The 23,066-nt window shown below is 40.5% G+C and overlaps 1 long non-coding RNA gene and 1 pseudogene across 5 annotated transcripts in view; one reads left to right on the top strand and one right to left on the bottom strand.

Annotated features, from left to right (window-relative positions):
- Positions 1 to 450: 450 nt before the first annotated feature.
- Positions 451 to 1,000, top strand: LOC129550082 (ferritin light chain pseudogene; annotated as a pseudogene).
- Positions 1,001 to 2,470: 1,470 nt separating this feature from the next.
- Positions 2,471 to 23,066, bottom strand: part of LOC148774512 (uncharacterized) — a 46,629-nt gene continuing 26,033 nt past the window's right edge. For 2 of the 5 annotated variants that reach the window (XR_016035613.1, XR_016035614.1), the window contains 2 exons: positions 12,513 to 12,638; positions 2,471 to 5,072 (listed from right to left, as the gene is read on the bottom strand). This is a non-coding gene — a long non-coding RNA (uncharacterized LOC148774512). Of the gene's footprint in view, positions 5,164 to 12,512; positions 12,676 to 23,066 lie in introns of all 5 variants that reach the window. The other 3 variants (XR_016035616.1, XR_016035617.1, XR_016035615.1) reach the window with 3 other exon arrangements.

Raw genomic sequence — 23,066 nt, 5'->3', positions numbered from 1 at the left:
GCATCCCTTGGTAAATATTCCAGATGAAAATATTGTCATTAGATTTTTACGGCAATGATATAAAACCTCCAATGAAGAAGAGACTAACAGTTTAACATACAACAGATTTTCACCATTTGTGCCATCCTTTTTTTCTTTCTTTCTTATTTTAATTAACTATAAAGCCCCCTCTGTGTACCTCTCAGGATGAGGTGAAGATTTTGTTAGTTGATCATGGCATGAACTATCTCATGAAAAGAGTTATCTGGTAGTTCACTCCTTGGTCCTGCAACTCTGTCCCTTGTTTCAACAATATTTGGACAGAACAGACCCCAGGGACACCCCTTGCTCGAGCCTCAGACCACCCTCTATCGTTTTCAATAGTTGCAACCTTTGGAATCAGCCAATCAACCATCCTTGGCCACTGGGACCAGCCAGTTTTCTGACCTTAGTTCCTTATTACCGGTCACCATGAGATTCCAAGCTCGTCAGAATTATTCCACCGAGGTGGAGGCCGCCAATATACACCTACAGGTCTCCCATACCTACCTCTCTCCAGGCTTCTGTTTCCACCCGGAGGATGTGGTTCCGGAGGGTGTGGGACCACCTTTTCCGTGAATTGGGCGAGGAGAAGCGCAAGGGTGCCAAGCATCTCTTGAAAATGCAAAACCAGTACAGCTGCCACGCAGTCTTCCAGGACATAGAAAAGCCATCTCAAAATGAGTGGGGTAAAACCCAGGACACTATGGAAGCAGCCATGCTCAGGGAAAAGGGCCTCAACCAGGCCCTTTCAGATCTGCGTAGCCAGGGTTCAGCCCACCAGACCTCCACCTCTGACTTCCTGGAAAGCCGCTTCGTCGAAGAGCAGGTGAAACTCATCAAGAAGATGGGCGACCAAGTGACTAATCTCTACAGGCTGACTGGTCCCCAGGCTGGGCTGCGCAAGTATCTCTTTGAAAGTCTCACCCTTAGGCAGGACAGGGAGCCTCCGAGCCCAGCTCCCTTCAGGGAGACCCTCTGATGTCAGCGCTTCTGCTTGAAGCCTCTCTGAAGCCACGAGGCAGTTTTTAACCACCGTGGAGCCCTCTCCTAAGCCGTGGACCAAACTGAAACAAGCTTTTTGCGGGGGGAGGGGGAAGAATTACCCAGGTGATCACCATGACTAGAGGATTTGGAATTCTCAAGTGGCGCAGAGCTAAAGGATCTGCCTGCTGATGCGGGAGACGCAGGAGATGCGAATTTGATCACTGAGTCGGGAAAATCCCCTGGAGGAGGAAATGACAAGCCACTCCAGTATTTTTGCCTGGAAAATCCCATGGACAGGGGAGCCTGGCAGGCTGCAATCCACAGGGTTGGGAAGAGTCAGACACAATTTAGTGATTGATCACGCACACAGTATGAAAATGCAGTTGACATTTCTCTGTGTTCTAACATACCAATATATTACAATGTTATTTTTATAACCCTTGCATATACCCCACAAAGACAGGGAAGGAAATTTTACACTTAGTCCACTCTACTACATTGTTCTTTAGGAAGTCCAGTAGAAACATTTCAGGAATGAATAATTAGAAAGAAAAATGTTATAACTCACAGTCTTTCATTTTATATATACAATTTTAAAATAAATAAATTCTTGCAGTCAATTACCTGGGTCAACTATAAATCATCTTGAATGGTAAAACTCTAATTGTGACTTGTTATTTGTTCCGTTGGTTTAAAAAAAAAGTGAAAATAGAACAGAAATCACGCACAATTCTTTCTGGGCATGGCTGTGCAGTTTGTTAAAGTTCTTAAGCATGACCTTTGGGCAAAGGTAATAATACAATGACCCAGTACCCTCCATGGGGCTTGTTGTGAGAGAGTGTAGCAAACAATCTTTGTTTGTAAAGTGATAGAGGCCAGGTATCTGCTCCCTCTGTGAGAACATCATTTACCCAGATTAGATTAACAATAACTAATGGGGGCTATTTCCAATTTTGCAGTATCACAGGTTGGATTCAACAGATGAGCTAGGTCATTTGCTAATGAGTTGCCTTCATTATAGCATTTGGCAGAGGAATTTTTGGCATCACTGGATGGTCTGAGTAAAAAGTCGTGTGTGCTTAAGTCTTAGCTAAAATAAAAATTAGGAGAGACTGTTCTTTCCTTTAGATAAAAAATAATCCCAAAACATAATTTTAAAGACCAAAAAAAAAAGTTATTGAGCTAGAAAAGGTGCCTAGGAAAATATTAAAATTCTTGAAGCTTAAGATGCTATATAGAATACTTAGAATATGCAAATAAATGTTTGAAGGATGGAAATAAGAAAAAAGGACTTAGAAGTGTGAAAGAGAACATTTAAGAGGCCTGCTAAAGTAGTTAAATGTGGTCAGAGAACTCAGGAAAGTGGTCAGTGGGTGAAAGAAACTTTCTTCTTTGTTTGAACAGTTAGCCTTTAAATGATTATATATTATCTTAAATTTTTTTAGAATAACTTTTGACACATTATTCAAGTGTTCTTGTAGTGTTTGCTTTATTATTATTTTTATTCATGATGAGCTTACTTCAAATCAATTTTTGCAAGTTGTTGGATTACAAATGATAAGTGAAAAAAATAAATACATAAAACCCCATAAGAAAACAGTTGGAGTGGGGTGGGCTAAGGGGGATTAAAACAAAATATTTCACTGCTCTGACTTTTAGTCATTCCTTTTTTATATTCTACATTCTAAACCTCTTAGAATCTCTCTGCAGATTTCATAATTTCAGTTTTACCAAACTCATCCACCTTGTAATTATGAATATATGGACATAATTAACTGAATCACTTTGAGAGAAGGAAAAAAATACCCTATTTAAGGCTAATTAGATGAATCATGAATGCCTGGAAGAATGCATTTCAATAAGGTGAAAAACTTTGGATAAAAATTTAATGAAGTTTCCAACTGCATTTGACCACAGAGAATATTGATAAACATTCATTCCATGCAGATTATTAAATTGTATTGATTTAGAAACTCAAAGTATCAACACCACCACTGCCTCCAGAGGAGACCTGATTGCACTTACATGTCACATTCATAAAAAACATGGTGCACTAATTGGGAGTCTCCCGCCATCTGCACACTTGCTTCCAGGCGCACAAGAAATGATCAATGGGAAAGCAGGGTCAGTCCAGGCAGACTGTGAGTGAAATTAAAATAATAAAATGTCTAAACATTTAACTGCAAATAGGAAATCTTTATACCCACCCACACCCTATTCTGTAGCATAAAGCTAAGGCACAATTATTCATATACCTCGAGTAATTTGCAGGCTCCATACAAAATCTCATTTAAAATAAGAAATTGCTATTTCTGCACATTTATTCTACCAAATGCCAGCTAATTGCTGCAATGGCCATTATAAAGAATAATTTTCGCTTAGTGAAAAAAAAAAAAGGAATGAAGAGAACATTTTCTGGTTTTGTTCCACTGCGAAGGCTCTATTCAGTGAATGCTGAATGCACAGCGTTTCACTGCTACATTTATTATGCTAAGAGGTCAAGTATTACACAGCATCTTGTATTACGCTTTGCATGCTAAGTATTTCACTTCACAAATTGACCCTCCGGTGTACTTACTACATAATGCTTTAAAAACCCAGCTAAAACGCAGGACAATTAGCAATACTTTCACTCCCAGTGAACAATGGGAACACCAATGTAGGTGATTGCATTTACAGTGTAGCTTTCTTCACAAAACATTTTTGACACATTAAGGTACTTTGGAATTGTGCAGTACCAGTCCTCTCTTGTGAATGGCTTTCCAGCATTTGCAGAGAGAAACAGTTACTGTATGTTAGCGCTTAATTGAAAAGAATTCAGCCACGGCCTATGAAGCACCAATTAGGGTGATATTATATCATAAAAAGCTGTAATATCCATTTTCAGACTTGTGCATCGGCCAATACAAAGTAGGACACAATTAAAAAGGTATACAGTTTAAACTCTTGAAACTGTTAAATTTAATTAGGAGTTCAGTATGGGGAAAAAATAAAGTGGGGGTGGGGTAGAAAGAAAAGGAAGTTCTCCGCAGAGCTGGAGGGCCCACAGACACTAGCCGCCTGGGAGGACCACAGAAGATGGTCCTTCCTGTTTAAAACACCTTTAGTTAATACAAGGTATTTGCTTTGCCCCAGAGACTATTTCTTCAGGTCAGATGAATATTCATGCTTGTCGACGGGAAGTGCTGCTTTCCAGTAATTCTGGTATCTGCTGGTGCCTGCAAGGGAGAGAAGGCAGAACCTGCTCTGGCCAGGGAAGTGGGAACACGGTATTGACCCGTCTCTTACCCACACAGATCAAACGCAATTAAAAGGGAGTTAAATGCATTGCTTTTCACGAAGAAATTCACAGATAATTGTGAAATAAAATGGACATGGCCAAATTGGTATAAGTGTCTTTGCAGGCTTGGCTCCGAATGTAATGTTTAAATACAGGAACCTGCATGAAATCCCACGTTGAGGTGACAGCCGGCAGGTAATTATCAGTAAAACAACATTATCAAAGTTCTTGTGCATAGCGTGTTTGATGGACTGGAGTGCTTCTCCTTACAAATCCCACTAATATCCATTTCAATCTGTTTTAATATGTTCACAAGTTGGGGCTTATTTTGAATTCCACTGGGTAAATGAGGACAGCACACTTTGAATTTGCATACTATACACATTTCTTTCATTTATAGAGAGTTTCCTGGGTATTTTTTTTTTAAAGGAAACTGTTAACATTCAGGATCCAAAAATACTCCTTCCCTATAACTAGATTGAAAATATCAAGTAGCTTGTTTATTCATTGTATTTATTCCATTTGAAGGTATATAACAGGTCTAAGAAAAACGGTCTTTATTATGTTCAAAGAAGAAAAAAGTGATTTTAATGATTTATCAGTGATCATGCAATTTTCTAAGGTTTCAAAGTGTTGAAAGGTTAATTTATTATTTTTCAACTCTGTGTTTGAAAACTGCTGGTGAAAGAGTCCTCATCTCTGATTTGGGGAGGTTTCTCTTCAATCCACAGGTCACTCCAGGCCTTTTTAAAGTTCCACCTCTATCCTGTCCAACAAATAAGCAGACCTGAAATGACATTTTATTGATGAGACAAGTTTAGGATGATCTAAAACCAGGTATTTCATGTTCCCTTCTTTCTCAACCAACTCTTCATGACCTTTAAAAAAAATCAGCAAACAGAAAAGAGGTGTCCATTAAAAATCCAAGGATGCTCCCCCTCTCAAACCCACTCTGAGTCCCAGATAATTCAGAAGACACAGTCACTACTTTGGAGCAATATCTGATAGTCACTTTTGTTTCTAATGCTTTGAATTAAATTAAGACAGTAATAAAATAGTGATACTATTGTGGAAGTCTGCAGTAAGGTTATATTAAGTTGTACACACTGGTTTTGTTTTATTGGTTGTACATATAATGAGAGATTTTTACTAGGAGATTCTGCCTTTGAAAACTCGGTCAGTCAGCAGATTCTAAGGTAGTACTGGTATGAAGATGTCTTCTCCTTTAGTGAAGGTGGAACCAACACATTTGATGAATGTGATTAACATGTGAGGAATTTTAAGGAATATGATAATGCTTGAGCAACTACCTAGGAATTAAATACTGAACAGTCTAGATTCTAGACCTCTCTGCTGCTGCTGCTGCTGCTGCTAAGTCGCTTCAGTTGTGTCCGACTCTGTGCGACCCCACAGACAGCACATTCCCTCTGTCCCTGGAATTCTCCAGGCAAGAATACTGGAGTGGGTTGCCATTTCCTTCTCCAATGCATGCATGCTAAGTTGCTTCAGTTGTGTCCGACTCTGTGCGACCTTATGGACAGCAGCCCACCAGGCTCCTCTGTCCACAGGATTCTCTAGGCAAGAATACTGGAGTGGGCTGCCATTTCCTTCTCCCTAGACCTCTCTATCCAACTCAATTTCTGTGTTAGATCCCCTTTCCAAAATGAACAAGATGGGATGTTCAGTTCATAGGTTTCAATGACAGTTCAGTAGCTTATTGTATTAAGATTCTTCTGAGATGACAAGAGATTTTACAAATGTTTTCCTGAGTTCATTTTCTGACTAATGGTATTTCCAAAATTCTCACCCTCTGAGGGCGCTGATAGAATTAAGTATCCTATGTGGTCTGAAACTGATTTGATGATGAAAATTGCTATTGAGATACTGAAATTTTTTTTTTTATGGAAGAGAAATGTCTCTTCCTCCACTAATCAGCTCTATCAAAAAGATACAAAATGGCTTAGGTGTCTGTACCTCACTTTTCCTTTCATTGTAGTGTTTTATCTTCTTTATACCCAGAGCTCATTCTACCCTACTGCTCAAGAAATCATCAAATGTTCATTCACTATAACTGCCCATCTATACTATAGAAGTAGTAGAAGAAGCAGAAGTATACCAGTTGATTTGGGGACATCTTTTGGAGGCATTGCCCGGTGAGAGGAGTATATAATATGATCCTATTTTTCAAAAAGAAAAAAAGAGTCCCCCAGAAGCCCATTCATGGGAATATATATACATATTACTGTGTACCTATATATAGTTACACAGCATGACATGATCACAGATTAAAAATATGCAAAGATGTAAGCTAGTTTGATAGCAAGGGTTGTCACAGGTAAGGGTAGCAGGAAAAGAGAAGGAAGGAGGCATGAAAAGGAAAAAAAAAATAGTCTGCACAAAACCCCAACATTTGTGCTGTAATCCCATTCATTCATTAACGCAAAGATTTACATATAATGTATGCATGCGTGCTAAGTCACTTCAGTCATGTCCAACTCCTTGGCCAGGCTCCTTTGTCCACGGAGGGCTTCCCAGCTAACTCAAATGGTAAAGATTCTGCCTGCAAAGTGGGAGACCTGGGTTTGATTCCTAGGTTGGGAAGATCCCCTGGAGAAAGGGATGGCAACCCACTCCAGTATTCTTGCCCGGGTCACAAATAGTCAGACACGACTGAGCAACTAACACTTCACTTTTGTCCATGGGATTCTCCAGACAAGAATACTGGAGTGGGCTGCTCCAGGGGATCTTCCCGACCCAGGAATCAAATGTATATGTACACATAATTTTTAATTATAATAAAAATACAAATTTGATGGTGTAAGAATAAATGAAACATTCCAAACTAATGGCACTGACTATGATTTAGGCTTTTAGATTGAGGGAAGTCAATCAGAAAAGTTCTCACCTAGCTCAGTCTCCGAAGTTCATTACAGTTGCTGTTAGCTAATCATTGTTTATTAATGGCTCATTTTTATTTAAGGGCTCTTTTTTTTTTTTCTTTTTGGCTGTGTTGGGTCTTAGTTGTATCAAGCAGGATCTCCCAAGTTGTGGTGTGCAGGTTTAGTAGTTGTGGCACATGGGCTTAGTTGCTCTGTGGCATGTGGGATCTTAGTTCCCCAACCAGGGATCAAACCCTCACCCCGTGTGTTGCAAGGCAGATTCTTAACCACTGGACCACCAGGGAAGTCTGTTCATAATTTTAATAATGATGGTTTCACTTGCATTTTCTTCTAACTGATAAGCAAAGGCAAAGATTTGTAGCAGAAATTGATAGACGTCTGGACTGGATCTTCCATAGAAACAAAAGCACTTGTTTTGCAGCAAAGTAGACTCAGGGAAGCTGTGAACCTGGTTGTGGCCTAGAAATTTTAAAACAACTGTTTTTCTTTAATTGTGGACTTTGTTACTCCTGCAAACCATTTTCAGCTTCTAGTCAACCAGACTGCAAGCAGAGATGCCCTAAAACAATTATTTTTAAAAATTGCTAAAAAGCAGTTTTCAAAAACTGGAAGCTCTCATTCTTAATGCAGGTATCTGATGTCTCTCAAGGTTGCCCAACATTTCAAAGTAGTGAAGATGCCAATAAAGAAACTCATAGATTTCTAGTTTCCATCACTTGGCCCTGATTATTTGCCTAGGCTCCTACAACCAAACTGGTGAGACAGAGAGAATACGTGACAGACTAATGCCAGCTCCTCAGTGACTTGAGGCCAGTCACTTACTTTCTCTCCCACCAGCCTAGTGTCTCATGTGTTCACTAACATATGACCTCAGAGAAGCCTGTTCTTTTACTTAATAGCATTTATAGTAACTTGTAGTTATACTCTTTCAGGTTTATTTGTTTAATCAATGGTCCTCTCCACTAAGACACAATCTCTATACAGATAGGGAGAATATACTAGTACCCCAACACCCAGCATAGCAGCTAACATATTTGATTAAAAATTCACTGATTTAGTTGGTGAGTGAATACATGAGAAAAGTGATCTTAAAGTATCCCCTTGACTTTTACAGTTTATGATCCTCTAAATGCATGAAACTGATTTTTTAAATTGGACCATAATTCCATCATTCTCCCCAAACATCAACTAGTAGATTAAGTGCCTAAGTGAGCTTGGTTCTTTTCTGCACAGTTTCTCTGAAAAACAAAACAAACAAAAAAAGCCTAGACCTATTCATAGTAGTCCCATATCTCTGTAGAGGGTCAGCAAGATACCATTTCTGCTAACTTTTGTTGTATCTTAGCAGAACTACTATTAGTGCAAGATAAACACTTGTTGTATGTCAAAATAAATGTTCCACCTTCTCTTGCTATTTTGTTTCTGATCTTAAGATCCTAATAGTAATCAAAGCATTCCTAGAAGGAAAGGATTCATAGAGGGAAGAAGACTTAGAATTATCTAGTTCAGTGATTTGCAAGCTATATTTTAGAAGTGGAACCCTATTTTATGAAAAGAAATTGTCTGCATAAGCCCAATATTTCTATGTGTTAAGGGAAGGGAGAGAAAAGGAAGACAGAGAAGGAGGGAGGAAGAGAGGAAGGAAGGAAAAAAAGAAAAAAACGCTCTGTCCTGGTTGCTGTGAGAAAGGGAACTCCTGAGACCTGCCCATCAAACTGCTTCCACCTCCACCTTGGGCTCCTGCTCCACCACTCTCTCTGCCCTCTCCACCTGCCCTGCTGGTTCAAGGTGTCCCTTAAGGTACCATTAAGACCAGTCATTACAAATAGCTTGAAAGCTACTAGTTGGAACAAATACCTCCTTTTTAAAAATTTATTTTTAATCAGAGGATAATTGGTTTACAATCTTGTGTTGGTTTCTCCTTTTAACAAATAAGGAAACTAAGACTTAATGGCTGTCACATTCCTCTTTAATATTCCTAATCCTTCCTTTCAAAAGTCAACCGATTTTCTTTTTGTTTCTTTTTAGCAAATTACTCTGTACATTTATCCCCAAGATAATTTTAATGGACTCCAGATCATCATGGTTCATCAGATTCTTCCTTTTAGGTAAACCACCATAATTTAATTTTACTCATATAATTTTATTTCAATGAAATTTTCAAAAATGAAAAATTTCTACATCTCACAGGCACTGCTTTCCTATTACAAAATTATAAAATTTGTTTTCAAATAAAAACAACATTGACCCTTATAATTACAAGTCTAAATTTTACTCATGTTCATTATGAAGATACAGAGAGAATTAAAAGAAGGTATCATTTAATATTGTCAAATGAAATAAAGATCTGCTTATCCAAATAAAGTGGATGTAGATATGGTTACTTAACAAAGCAGAAGCTACATCTACCAAAGCACAGACATGAAGTTATTGATCTGGACTTGGCACAATGACAAACTACTCTCAAATCTTCCTCTTTCCAATTAAGGTGTCTCTCTTGAACTGATTGAAAGCTGTTTGATAAGTATACTTTTTTCAAGATGGTGTGCTCGGTTGGGGGTCTTTTTATTAAACTGAAATTCCATCATTAGCTTTGACTAGTACCAGCTGCTGTATAAATTCTGTGTTGATGTAGACCTCCACTGGTATTCCAAATATTGCAGGTGAATCTCTGACTCCAAAATCCTCAATCATGCAGTATGAATAATTAACAACTGATAAATGCAGAATGGAAAGAGCTCTCATTAGAAGACACTGTGCTAAGTCACTCCAGTCCTGTCTGACTCTTTGCAACACTATGGGCTATAACCTGCCAGGCTCCTCTGTCCATGGGATTCTCCAGGAAAGAATACTGGAGTAGGCTGCCATGTCCTATTCCAGGAGAAGACACTGTAGTAGGGTCTTAATCCCATCTCAGCTCCTCAGAACATTGAACTAAATAGGACTTTAGTTGTGGGCGGGGAAGGGGGGTGGAAAAGGCATTTCTATATCTCTCTACTTCCTAATTTTGCCCTATACCTGACCAGAAATGGAAACATTAGGACACAAGATGAAAGGTTTTAGTTTTGCAGCAAATTTAAAGACAGAATCCAAGATTTAGCACAGTCCAACTAATGTTTATGTGAGCATTCTAATTCCTGACCAATTCCAAAGAATTTAGGGCTCATACCAGCCATAATTGGTTACCCTTCTAAATAGTTTACAGTTTGTCATTAACACAAAGGCAAAACTTTCCCATTGATGAATCTAATAATATATTTATCAGATAAATGGTAATAATGCAGAAGAATTTTAGGAAAGTTCTTTGCAATGATGAAATTATAAAAAACATCTACTTTATATATGAGGTGTGCCTAGTAAGACTTTTCCTAAATATAGTTGGTATGTTCAGGAGGTAAGTTTTAAGTCATGATAAACTTGAATCTGTGAAATAATAAAATATATTAAAATGAACCATGCCATGATAGTGGTAGACAGCAGACTATTCTGGAGCTCAATTTCTGAGCCTCAGTTTCCTCATCAGTAAAATGGGAATAATATCAGTATTAGCCTTATGGGGCTTCCCTGGTGGCTCAGACAGCCTGCAATGTAGGAGACCTGGGTTCAATCCCTTTGTTGGGAAGATCCTCTGGAGAAGGGAATGGCAACCCACTCCAGTGTTCTTGCCTGGAGAATCCCATGAACAGATGAGCCTGGTGGGCTACAGTCCATGGGGTTGCAAAGAGTCGAACACAACTGAGTGACTAAGCACACACATACACACCGAGGCTCGTGAGGTTACTTCAAGCACTGAGAGAGTACCTGTGTGGTAGTTAGCATAGCACAGTGTATAAATGATTATGTAATTCATGCACAGGAATATAACTAATAAAACAAAGTTGAAAAAAGTTTAAATCTAATATGGATGGACAAACAAAGAACTGTTAAGCACCAATCCATAATTTGTGTTTTACTAGCTGATCATTCTGAGATAGTAAACTGTAAAATAAATTGTATTATTATTATTCACCAAACACCTGCCACAACTTGTAACTCCCCCTCAGTGGATGAGTATTTGATGATAATTACCTCTTATTAGTCAGTGGTAAGGATGACTGCATACCTAGATAATCAAAAAACTCCTTTTCAGACCATAGGTTCATATTAACATGAAGCCAATATACAGGAGAAAAAAGTTCTTTCTAATTTACTTCTACTACACTCATAGCTGAAACACAGTAAAAACAGATATAGATTAGACTCAGGAAGAACAAGAAGACTGGGTAAAAGGATTCGCTGTTCCATGGGGAGAGAATCTGCCCCAAAATGAAGCCAGTGCGTTTCTTTCAGTGTATATTCTTATTAGCAACACCTCAGCTTCTGACGCCGCCCTATCTGTGACGGGTCGCTGGAAGCGGTAGGCAAGCACCATCTCTGGACTCGGCACAGACAGCGTACAGGGAGGGGCCTTGCTTTTCCCTCTCCTTGGGCCTGTTCTGGGTAGATGGAGTATTAGCTTTCATGCCTGTGATAATATGCCAATATGTTCATCCACATGTGTCATCAGATCTCTTCAGGAGTAAGTTATAGCCTGTCTCCTGTCATGGCCAAGAATGGAAGGGCCAAAACCATTAAATGAATAATAGTAACCAGTCCATTCTAAAGGAGATCAATCCTAGCTGTTCATTGGAAGGACTGATGCTGAAGCTGAAACTCCAATACTTTGGCCATCTCATGCGACGAGTTGACTCACTGGAAAAGACTCTGATGCTGGGAGGGATTGGGGGTAGGAGGAGACGGGGACGACAGAGAATGAGATGGCTGGATGGCATCACCGACTCGATGGATATGAGTTTGAGTGAACTCTGGGAGTTGGTGATGGACAGGGAGGCCTGGCGTGCTGTGGTTCATGGGGTCGCAAAGAGTCAGACACAACTGAGTGACTGAACCGAACTGAACTGAACTGAAAGCACTCACTGGAGCTTCCCAGGGGATGGTAGTGGTGAAGATCCACCTGCCAATGCAGGAAACACAGAAGATACGGGTTTGATCCCTGGGTTTAGGAGATCCCCTGGAGGAGGAAATGGCAACCTACTCTAGTATTCCTGCCAGCAGAATCCCATGGACAGAGAAACCTGGCAGGCTTCAGTCCATGGCAGGCTTCTCTGTCCAGGATCACAAAGAGTCGGACAGGACTGAACATCTGAGCACCATTGCTTCAGACACTCACTAAATGTTTTTTGTTACTATCAGTCTTATCTTTATCTCTGGCAGGAATGAGGCAGACCAGCAGAGGATACCTGCGGTGGAGGGTGGTGGGCAAAGGTCTGGTCCCATGAACACAGTACCTGCAGTTGATGATGACAGACAGGCAGCAGATGGTGTCTGGGAGGGTGGATAGCCACAGTCAGGGCCTGTGCTTTCCAAACACAACTCCAGGGAGACAGGAGGTCCAGTAAGGCCACTCATCACCCCTGATGATAAAGGGCAGGATTAGTCTGAGACCTGAGGCTGGGAGACAGGAAAGTGACATGGGAAAGATAGGTCAAGAGGGAAATGGGGGAAGAAGTTAAAGAACCAAGAAGGGGGTTACAGTGCATTTCTGAGGGCAGCCGCTTGGTATTATGAACTGGAAGAGAGGAGGAAGTAAGTTATAATAGAGACTTTTAGAAGGAATGAGCAGGCTACACATTGGTCCAAGGGAACACTGGGTGTCCCAGCTGGTCCCCACTGATCGCTTCTCCCTTCAGTCTATGTAATAAGTGTTAACTCGGTCCTGATCCTTTAAATGTGATTGCCCTAAACTCATTGAAAGTCCATCCATGTTGTAGTTTGAACAGTTTTGGTAAATCTTAAGCATGCATGCCTGCATTGGTATTTCTCTCTTAAACCATAAACTTTTAGAATATAGGGATCAAATCTATATGGTTCTCTCTTAATGGTGACTATGTGAAAGCCTTTGACTGTGTGGATCACAACAAACTGTGGAAAATTCTTAAAGAGATGGGAATACCAGACCACCTTAATCTGTCTCCTGAGAAACTTGTATGCAGGTCAAGAAGCAATGGTTAGAACCAGACATGGAACAATTTGGACTGGTTCCAAATTGGGAAAGGAGTACGTCAAGGCTGTATATAGTCTCCCTGTTTATTTAACTCACTTGCAGGGTACATCATGCACAATGCCAGACTGGGTCAATCACAAGCTGGAATCAAGATTGCTGAGAGAAATATCAACAACCTCAGATATGGAAGTGATACCACTCTAATGGCAGAAAGTGAAGTGGAACTAAAGAGCCTCTTGATAAGGGTTAAAGAGGAGAGTGAAAAAGCTGGTTTGAAACTCAACACTAAAAAAAAAACAAAAAACTAAGATCATGGCCGCTGGTCCCATCACTTCATGGCAAATAGGGAAAAAGTGGAAGCAGTGACAGGTTTTCTTTTCCTGGGCTCCACTGTGGATCGTGACTACAGTCATGAAATTAAAAGATGCTTGTTCCTTAGAAGAAAAACTATGACAAACCTAGACAGCGTATTCAAAAGCAGAAACATCATTTTGCCAACAAAGGTCCATCTAGTCAAAGCTATGGTTTTTCCAGTAGTCATGCACAGATGTGAGCTGGACCGTAAGAATGGCTAAATGCTAAAGAATGGATGCTTTTGAACTATGGTGCTGGAGAAGACTCTTGAGAGTCCCTTGGACAGCAAAGAGATTAAACCAATCAATCCTAAAGGAAATCAACCTTGAATATTCATTGGAAGGACTGATACTGAAGCTGAAGTTCTAATACTTTGACTACCTGATGAGAAGAGCTGACTCATTGGAAAAGACCCTGATGCTAGGAAAGTTTGAAGGCAAAGGAGAAGAGGGTGGCAGAAGATGAGATTATTACATAGCATCACTGAATCAATGGACATGAATTTGAGAAACTCTGGGAGGTAGTGAAGAACCAGGAAGACTAGCATGCCGCAATCCATGAGGTTGCAAAGAGTTGGACATGACGTAGCAACTGAACAACAACAGCAAACAACCTTGTTATAAACAAACAGATGATTAGTATTTTAAATATAAGGGAGAGGGTGCTACTTACAAAATGTAAAAGATGAATGAGTCAAAAAGCCCCCTACTTTGGTGATAATATCAGTGGGACTTGAAAAGTTAGTACTGTGCTGGTGAAAAAACAGCCATATCACTTTCAATCCTTAATATGAAACTAGCTTTCTTATTCCTCTGAAAATGTTTAACGTTGTAGTCTCACTTCTAGAAGCCTGGTGTAGGGAAATAACAACAGGAACAAAGATTTGTTTGTAAACACAGGAACACCTAGATGCCTAGCAATGGAAAAATGGCCAAGTGAAGTTTGGTATATCTGTAAGGTGGAACTATCTAACAGTTATCAAAAACCATAGTTAAAACAGTAACATTAAAATAGCAAGTGAAAAGAAAATATACAGTATGTTTTCAACTATATTTTCCAAAAGCATAGAAATATTGGAAAGAAATATACCAAAATGCCTTAAAAATCAAAAAAGTAGGATACTGAGATGAGGTGATAGCAGAGCAGTGAGGAAACAGGCACTCAGTAAAGGGAAACTAAGGCTTTAAACACCTACTGTGTGCTGATTCAGCTTTAGGGTCACATGTCTAGCTATTCAGTGGACCCTCCCAGCTTCTTCCAACCTCAAATTCAGTATGTTCCAAACTGAACTCACCTTCCCCCCAAAACTACCCCAGTTTCATGTCTATGTTGGTAAACGGGACCACCACCAAATCCAGAAACTTTTGAGCTTTTATGACATTTTTTTTGTCAGTACTGCTCAGCTTGTGGGATCCTCATTCCCCAACCAGGAATGGAACCCAGGCCCACTGTGCTGAAAGCATGGAGCCCTAACCAATGGAGGGCCAAGGAATTTTCTGAGCTTTAACCAGTCTTTCCTCTCTCCCTCACCCACAAGACATTCTCCTTGTCCACTGTGGCACTACATTCAATTGGTAACCTACCATCACTCACCTGTATGCCCATTGCCCCACGGCCCCACCACTGTCTCTAATCCATCCTTTGAAATGCAGTCCAAGGGATCTTTCTGATGTGCAAGTCTAATCATGTCAGTCCTTCCTTTAAGACTTTTTCCATAGATTGCTACTTTCCCTGAAATAAAGTCTAACCTTCTTAATGCGGCTTGCAAGATCCTCTTCAAGTTCATTTTCAACATGCCCCTTTTGCACACCACGGCCCAGTGATACTTCCTGCTTTCCCCTCCCACCCCCACTATAGGTACCCTCTTCTCTCTCTGGCTGTTTGCAGGACTTGAAACACCATCTCCTAGCTTTCGGGTTAGACTGTTTCAAACCTTTAGATCTCAGCTTATAACCACTTACCCAAGCTCAGGTTAATAACCTTCTTAATGTTCAAGCAGTCCTCCATGGGTCTGCAGTGCCTGGCAAAATCTGGCACACAATGTGCTCTATATTTGTGGGGCTAATTGACATCACCAAGAAGTTAATTAATTTATCCAAGGACATGCTGCTGCTGCTGCTGCTGCTAAGTCACTTCAGTCGTGTCCGACTCTGTGCGACCCCACAGACGGCAGCTGACCAAGCTCCGCCGTCCCTGGGATTCTCCAGGCAAGAACACTGGAGTGGGTTGCCATTTCCTTTCCTTGCCATATCCAAGGACATACAGCTAGTAAAAGTCACAATTTAAGCCTAAGTCTCTCTCATAGCACACAGAGCAGAAAATGGGGCCTGTTTGGGGAGGTGAATTTAGACAGCAACCACTCTAGATTATGAGGAGGGCTCACCATGGGCCTGCCCAGTGCTATTCTAAACCCTTTCCAAGTATTACCTCATTTAATCCTCCAACAACCCTACAAGATAAATAGAACTATTAGCCCAGAAATCCTGGAGGGGGAGACAGAGTTGCCTAAGCCCAATCAAAGAACCACAGAGAACCAGAGGAAGACTTTTAGTCCAGGAGTACTTTAGTCAAATGCCAGGAAGTAAACAGCATTTTATCACTTTAGTGTTAATAACAAGTTTTAGGACTGGTTTCAGAGAAAAGCAAGTTAGGTAAGATGACCAAAGTGGAGCCTTCTCTAGAGCTTGCCATCCTATCACACATACATACCCACGCATGCACATGTCTTGGGTTGTGTATCACATGTGCTTAGTTATAATGCTTGTGGAAGATGCCATTGTTATGCTTTTTGGTTCTCTTGAACACAGCAGCATCTTACAGGTACAACCACATCTACTGTACACTGGAGGGCAGAGTTAGGGATACTTGTCTTCTTTTTGCTTACCCATATTCTCTAGTTTCCGATAACACATATTCATTGGTTCAGTTCAGTTCAGTTGCTCAGTCGTGTCTGACTCTTTGTTACACAGTAATAAATGAAGCAAAATTAAACAAGGATAAATATCCTCCAATCAGAGTTGGTACTCAGAGCTCTGAGGGCTCAGTCCTCCCAAAACCTTCCTCTTCCTTGAGCATAGGATGGAAATGCTAAAAAAGAATCAGAGGCCCTCTGGTACAATTTTCCTCTTTTGCATCCTCTGCTTTATCACTGAGCAAATGGATAGACTCAATACCTCATGAAAGCTTTCTCTGTGCATCAAAAACTCCAAGCTATAATGTTATATAGTAACAACAATAATAATGTGTCTGAGGCTCGTACAAAATAAATAGATTGGTTGTTGAGTGACTATTGACCCAAAATAAAAGGCTTTAAACAAAATGCTTCTCAGAATGTCACTCTATTTTCCATTTCTTCAGTGTAATCCTAAGTAAATTATACTGTAAAAGTCATATTTTCACTATATACAAAAATAAATGAAAAATGGATATATAGATCTAAATATAAGACCTGAAACCATAAAACTCCTAGATGAGAACATAGGTAGAACATTCTTTGACATAAATCAGCAATATTTTTTGGCTATATCTCCTCAGTCAAAGGAAACAAAAGTAAAAATAAACAAATGGGACCTAATTAAACCTAAAAGCTTTTGCACAGCAAAAAGGGAAACATCAACAGAACAAAAAGACAACCTACAGAATGAGAGAAAACATTTGCAAATGATATGACTGACAAGAGGTTGACAAACAAAATATACAAACAGCTCATTCAGCTCAATATTTTAAAAAAATTAAAAAATGGGCAGAAGACCTGAATAGACATTTTCCCAAAGACATACAGATGGCCAACAGGCACATGAAAAGATGCTCATCATTGCTAATTATTAGAGAAATGCAAATCAAAACAAAAATAAGATGAGTCCCTTGTACTGCAAGGAGATCCAACCAGTCCATTCTAAAGATCAATCCTGGGTGTTCATTGGAAGGACTGATGCTAAAGCTGAAACTGCAATACTTTGGCCACCTCATGCGACGAGTTGACTCACTGGAAAAGACTCTGATGCTAGGAAAGGTTGGGGGCGGGAGGAGACGGGGACGACAGAGAATGAGATGGCTGGATGGCATCACCTCTTCGATGGACATGAGTTTGAGTGAACTCCGGGAGTTGGTGATGGACAGGGAGGCCTGGCGTGCTGTGATTCATGGGGTCGCGGAGAGTCAGACACTACTGAGCGACTGAACTGAACTGAACTGTAAGGATAGCTATCATCAAAAAAATCTACAAATAACAAATGTTAGAGAGGATGTGGAGAAAAGGGAACCCTCCTAACATTGTTGGTGGAGATGTAAATTCGTGCAACTACTGTAGAAAACAGTACAAAGGTTCCTCAAAAAACTAAAAATAGAACTACCACATGATCCAGCAAATCCACTTCTGGGTATATATCCGGAAAAAATGAAAAGTCTAGTTTGAAAAAATACATGTACCCCAATATTCATAGCAGCACTATCTACAATAACCAAGACATGGAAGCAACACAAATGCCCCTCAACAAATGAGTGGATAAAGAAGATGTGGTGTGTATGTCTGTCATAGAATATCAGTTCAGTTCAGTTCAGTCGCTCAGTCGTGTCCGACTCTCCGCGACCCCATGAATCACAGCACGCCAGGCCTCCCTGTCCATCACCAACTCCCGGAGTTCACTCAAACTCATGTCCACAGAGTCGGTGATGCCATCCAGCCATCTCATTCTCCGTCGTCCCCTTCTCCTCCCGCCCCCAACCTTTCCCAGCATCAGAGTCTTTTCCAGTGAGTCAACTCGTCTCATGAGGTGGCCAAAGTATTGGAGTTTCAGCTTTAGCATCAGTCCCTCCAATGAACATCCAGGATTGATCTCCTTTAGAATGGACTGGTTGGATCTCCTTGCAGTATAAGGGACTCTCAAGAGTCTTCTCCAACACCACAGTTCAAAAGCATCGATTCTTCGGCGATCAGCTTTCTTCACAGTCCAACTCTCACATCCATACATGACCACGGGAAAAACCATTGCCTTGACTAGACGGACCTCGGTCATAGAATATCACTCAGCCATAAAAAAGAATGAAATGCTGCCATTTGCAACAACATGGATGGACCTTAGTGAAATGAGTGCTTAGTGAAATGAGTTAAAGACAAATACTGTATGGTAGCATTTACATGTGAAATCTAAAAAATACTACAAATGAATGTACAATAAATACAAAACAGAATCAGAGTCACAGATATAGAAAACTAATGGTTACCACAGAGGAGAGGAAGTGGGGAGGGGCAAAATAGAGGTATGGGATTAAGAGATACAAACTATACAAACTACTATGTACAAAATAGATGAGCAATAAGGATATACTGTATAGCACAGAAAATTGTAGCCATTAAATTTTAATAGAGTATAATCTAAGACTGAATCACTATGCTATACATCTGAAACTAATATAATATTGGAAAGCAACTATACTTCAATTTTTAAAAATTTTATTCTTATACACAAAAGCTTTTAGTAAGCGTTCTTTTAAAGGCATATGGAATTGGGTGTTTTTGTTTGTTTCTTTCTTTCTTTACTCAACCCATATACGAACAATACTCTTGTGTATAATAATCTTGTGAACCAAGTAGGTATTAAAATGTTTAGGGTCTGAATTAAAATCTCTTTAGGACTTCCCTGGTGGTGCAGTGGATGAGAATCTGCCTGCCAACGCAAGGGACGCAGGTTCCATCCCTGGTCCGGGAAGATTTCACGTGCCACGGAACAACTAGGCCAGTGTTCAACAACTACTGAGCCTGTGCCCTAGGGCCCCTGAGCCACAGCTACTGAAGCCGGCTCACCCAGGGCCCATGAGCCGCAACTACTGACCCCGTGTGCTACAGCTACTGAAGCCCGCGCGCCTAGAGCCTGTGCTTTCCAACAGAGAAGCCACTGCTATGAGAAGCAACAAAGAGCACCTCCTTGCTCACCACAACTAGAGAAACTCCCCCAAAAGCAACAAAGACCAGCAGCAGCCAAAAATAAATACACAAATAAATATTTTTAAGTCTAAAAAAATAAAGTATTTCTTTAACAAATGACCTCCTGCAATGTCTCTTTATGTCTCGGCCATCATCTTCATCATCATCATCATCACTGCAAACATCTAGATTGAATGTGAAGTTTACACATCATTTCTATAAAGTATCTCTCTCCATGCTTGCCCCACTAAGCCCTCTTTGTTACTGAGGAAGAAACTGAGGTTCATGGAGGCCGAAGGACTTGCTTAAAGTACACAGCAGCTTCAAGTACAGAGCCAGACCTCAACCTCAAATCTGACAGCTCTACATTTGTTGCTCTTTATTCTACCAAACTGCTGTTCATTTCCTTACCATAACATGCTGTTCATGTTACCAGTGGTGGCCTTTGGCTCGACCTAAAAATTTTAAATTAAACCTTTGAGAAACTGCCTTTACCACATCCCTAGAAACCAACCCAGGCATACAAGCTTTGTCAGAAAAAAACCCCTCCTATCTTATTTCATATCTGTCTACCCTTTTAAATCTAGCGCTAAACCTTAAGAACATGCCTTTGAAAATTCAAAACTGGCAGAGAGAAAGAAGCAAGGTTTTAGAGAGTTTTCTCTGTATTACAACTGATGGGAAGGCAACTTTTGTCTCTCTCCAATCACTAACATTTAAAAAGTTCTTTGAAAACAAGCAGTATGAACAAAATGTTCTTTTGGGAAGAGGCTAATACAGTCATGTCTGACTCTTTGTGACCCCACGGACTGTAGCCTGCCAGGCTCCCCTATCCATGGAATTCTCCAGGCAAGAATACTGAAGCAGATTGACATTCACCAGGGGATCTTCCCGACCCAGGGATTGAACCCAGGTCTCCTGCACTGGAGGCAGATTCTTTAGCTTCTGAGCCACCAGGGAAGCCCTTAGGAAGAGGCAAACTTAGGCAATAGAGGGTAAGGCAATACACAATAAAAGAAACAGACTATGGTGCTAGAGGGAAATTCTGGATTTCGGGGTTTCAAATGTGTGAGGCATCTTGCCTGAAGAGTAAGCACAGAAGAGCTACAGCGTGTGTCTGCCTAAGCATGTTGCATGTAGTGTTTGGGGCATATTTATACTAAAAATTATTCAGTGTTTACATGAAATTAAATGTAACTGGGCACCCTGTATTTATCTAGCCACCCTACCCAGGGGCTGGTCCCCAAGGCAGCCTTGAGCCAGGTACAGAACATGCTTGTTTGGAGACATTCCTGATAAGCCAAGAGCTAGAGCTCAGCTGACATGAGACATCTGAATTAAGTCCTTGGGAATGTCAACCTTGTATATATACATCTATTTCATGTGTTTTATCATCCACTTGGACCTTTTGTCTTTGACTGAAAGTCTCTATAAACTGTGTCTGAATACCACAGTGTTAATCACAAGCCTCCTGAAGTATTTTCATATTGTGTGAAATAAATGCCCATATACTTAGGAGTTAAAGTAAGAAACACTCGCCACAATATTTAGTTAAAATTACAAAGGGAGTATAAATTAAGCCATCATTTTGTTAAAGTGTATATTGTAAGTCTTATTTAATTTCCCCATGTTCTTAGATGTGTGTTTGTGTAACTGTTGTGTCAAGACTTTCACTGATAAAGTATTTCAATTAGCTTGTAAAAGAATACATTTAAGGAGTTACAACTGATGTACATTTGGGCTAAATACCTATAATCAGAGTTGTTTCTCACCTGAGTTGCTCTTACTGATGCTATGTTAACAAGTGGCCCTGATTGCTGGCAATAGCCCGCTTAATATGTTCATGCTTGCATGGTAATCACATAAAAATAGTGACTCACTAGTACTTGGAAAAAGAACCTGATACTAGGTTTAGGCTGAATAAGTTATAAGGCCACTTTGTCATCTCTGGAAGCCTTGTTCCCAAGTCACCAGGATTTTAACACAGGACTGATTTGAGACCAATTGAGAGATTAAATGATACGGGGTGGGCAGAGGGGTATTGAAATAATCTGGTGAATTGAAGGTGCTGAGTCACCTGCTTTCACGCTCACCCACCCCCATGTTTCCAGCCACTTACCACTAGCTCCCTGGGTAGTCAGGGCTTATCACTTGGGTGTAATCTTACAGACAAAAATGGCTGAAGTGAGCCAAAAAGGCAGGAAGAGTGGCAGCTGTAGTAGAAGTAGTCATTGACATCATAGTGAGGAAATTCAGGGCAGACACGTACATGGAAGTAAAATCTCCTTCATCCACCAGCAGTCTTTTCTGTCCCTGGGTGGTTTGTGTGATAATTATGTCACTCTTCAACAATCTCCTACCACTGTCTTTTATAATCATGAAATTATCACCAACACTTTTTTCCTCACAAGCTATTTAATTCTCTACCTCATTTTTTCATAACCTCATAATCTCAGTTCACAGAAATGACCAAAGAATTCTCAAGATCTAATTCTATCCCGCGACTTTTCCCCAAATCACCTTAATGTGGTATTCTGGGAAATTTAGGGAGCACATGCTTGTCAAAGAAAAGTAGCATTTCCATGGCAAGACAAGTAATCTCTTTTCTTTGTAACTCAGCATAAGACCTGTATTTAAAAATTAAAGAAGAAAATGTTCACATGGCTCAATTTCATGACTTTCAGCAGGTGAACTCAAGGTATGGGCAAATTATGCCTTTCCTACAAAGCTGGAATCAAGATTGCTGGGAGAAATATCAATAACCTCAGATATGCAGATGACACTACCCTTATGGCAGAAAGTGAAGAGGAACTCAAAAGCCTCTTGATGAAAGTGAAAGAGGAGAGTGCAAAGGTTGGCTTGAAGCTCAACATTCAGAAAACAAAGATCATGGCATCTGGTCCCATCACTTCATGGGAAATAGATGGGAAAACAGTGGAAACAGTGTCAGACTTTATTTTTTGGGGCTCCAAAATCACTGCAGATGCTGATTGCAGCCATGAAATTAAAAGACACTCACTCCTTGGAAGGAAAGTTATGACCAATCTTGATAGTATATTAAAAAGCAGAGACATTACTTTGCCAACCAAGGTCCGTCTAGTCAAGGCAATGGTTTTTCCCGTGGTCATGTATGGATGTGAGAGTTGGACTGTGAAGAAAGCTGATCGCCGAAGAATCGATGGTTTTGAACTGTGGTGTTGGAGAAGACTCTTGAGAGTCCCTTATACTGCAAGGAGATCCAACCAGTCCATTCTAAAGGAGATCAATCCTGGATGTTCATTGGAGGGACTGATGCTAAAGCTGAAACTGCAATACTTTGGCCACCTCATGCGACGAGTTGACTCACTGGAAAAGACTCCGATGCTGGGAAAGGTTGGGGGCGGGAGGAGAAGGGGACGACGGAGAATGAGATGGCTGGATGGCATCACCGACTCTGTGGACATGAGTTTGAGTGAACTCCGGGAGTTGGTGATGGACAGGGAGGCCTGGCGTGCTGTAATTCATGGGGTCGCGGAGAGTCGGACACGACTGAGCGACTGAACTGAACTGAACAAAGCCATC

The sequence above is a fragment of the Moschus berezovskii genome, chromosome 21 (genome assembly GCF_049115385.1).
Source record: "Moschus berezovskii isolate FMDL1 chromosome 21, NW_MosBer_1.0, whole genome shotgun sequence".
Lineage (NCBI taxonomy): Eukaryota > Metazoa > Chordata > Mammalia > Artiodactyla > Moschidae > Moschus > Moschus berezovskii.
The sequence above is the reverse complement of the archived record's forward strand: the minus strand, read 5'-3'. Positions and strand labels throughout refer to the sequence as shown.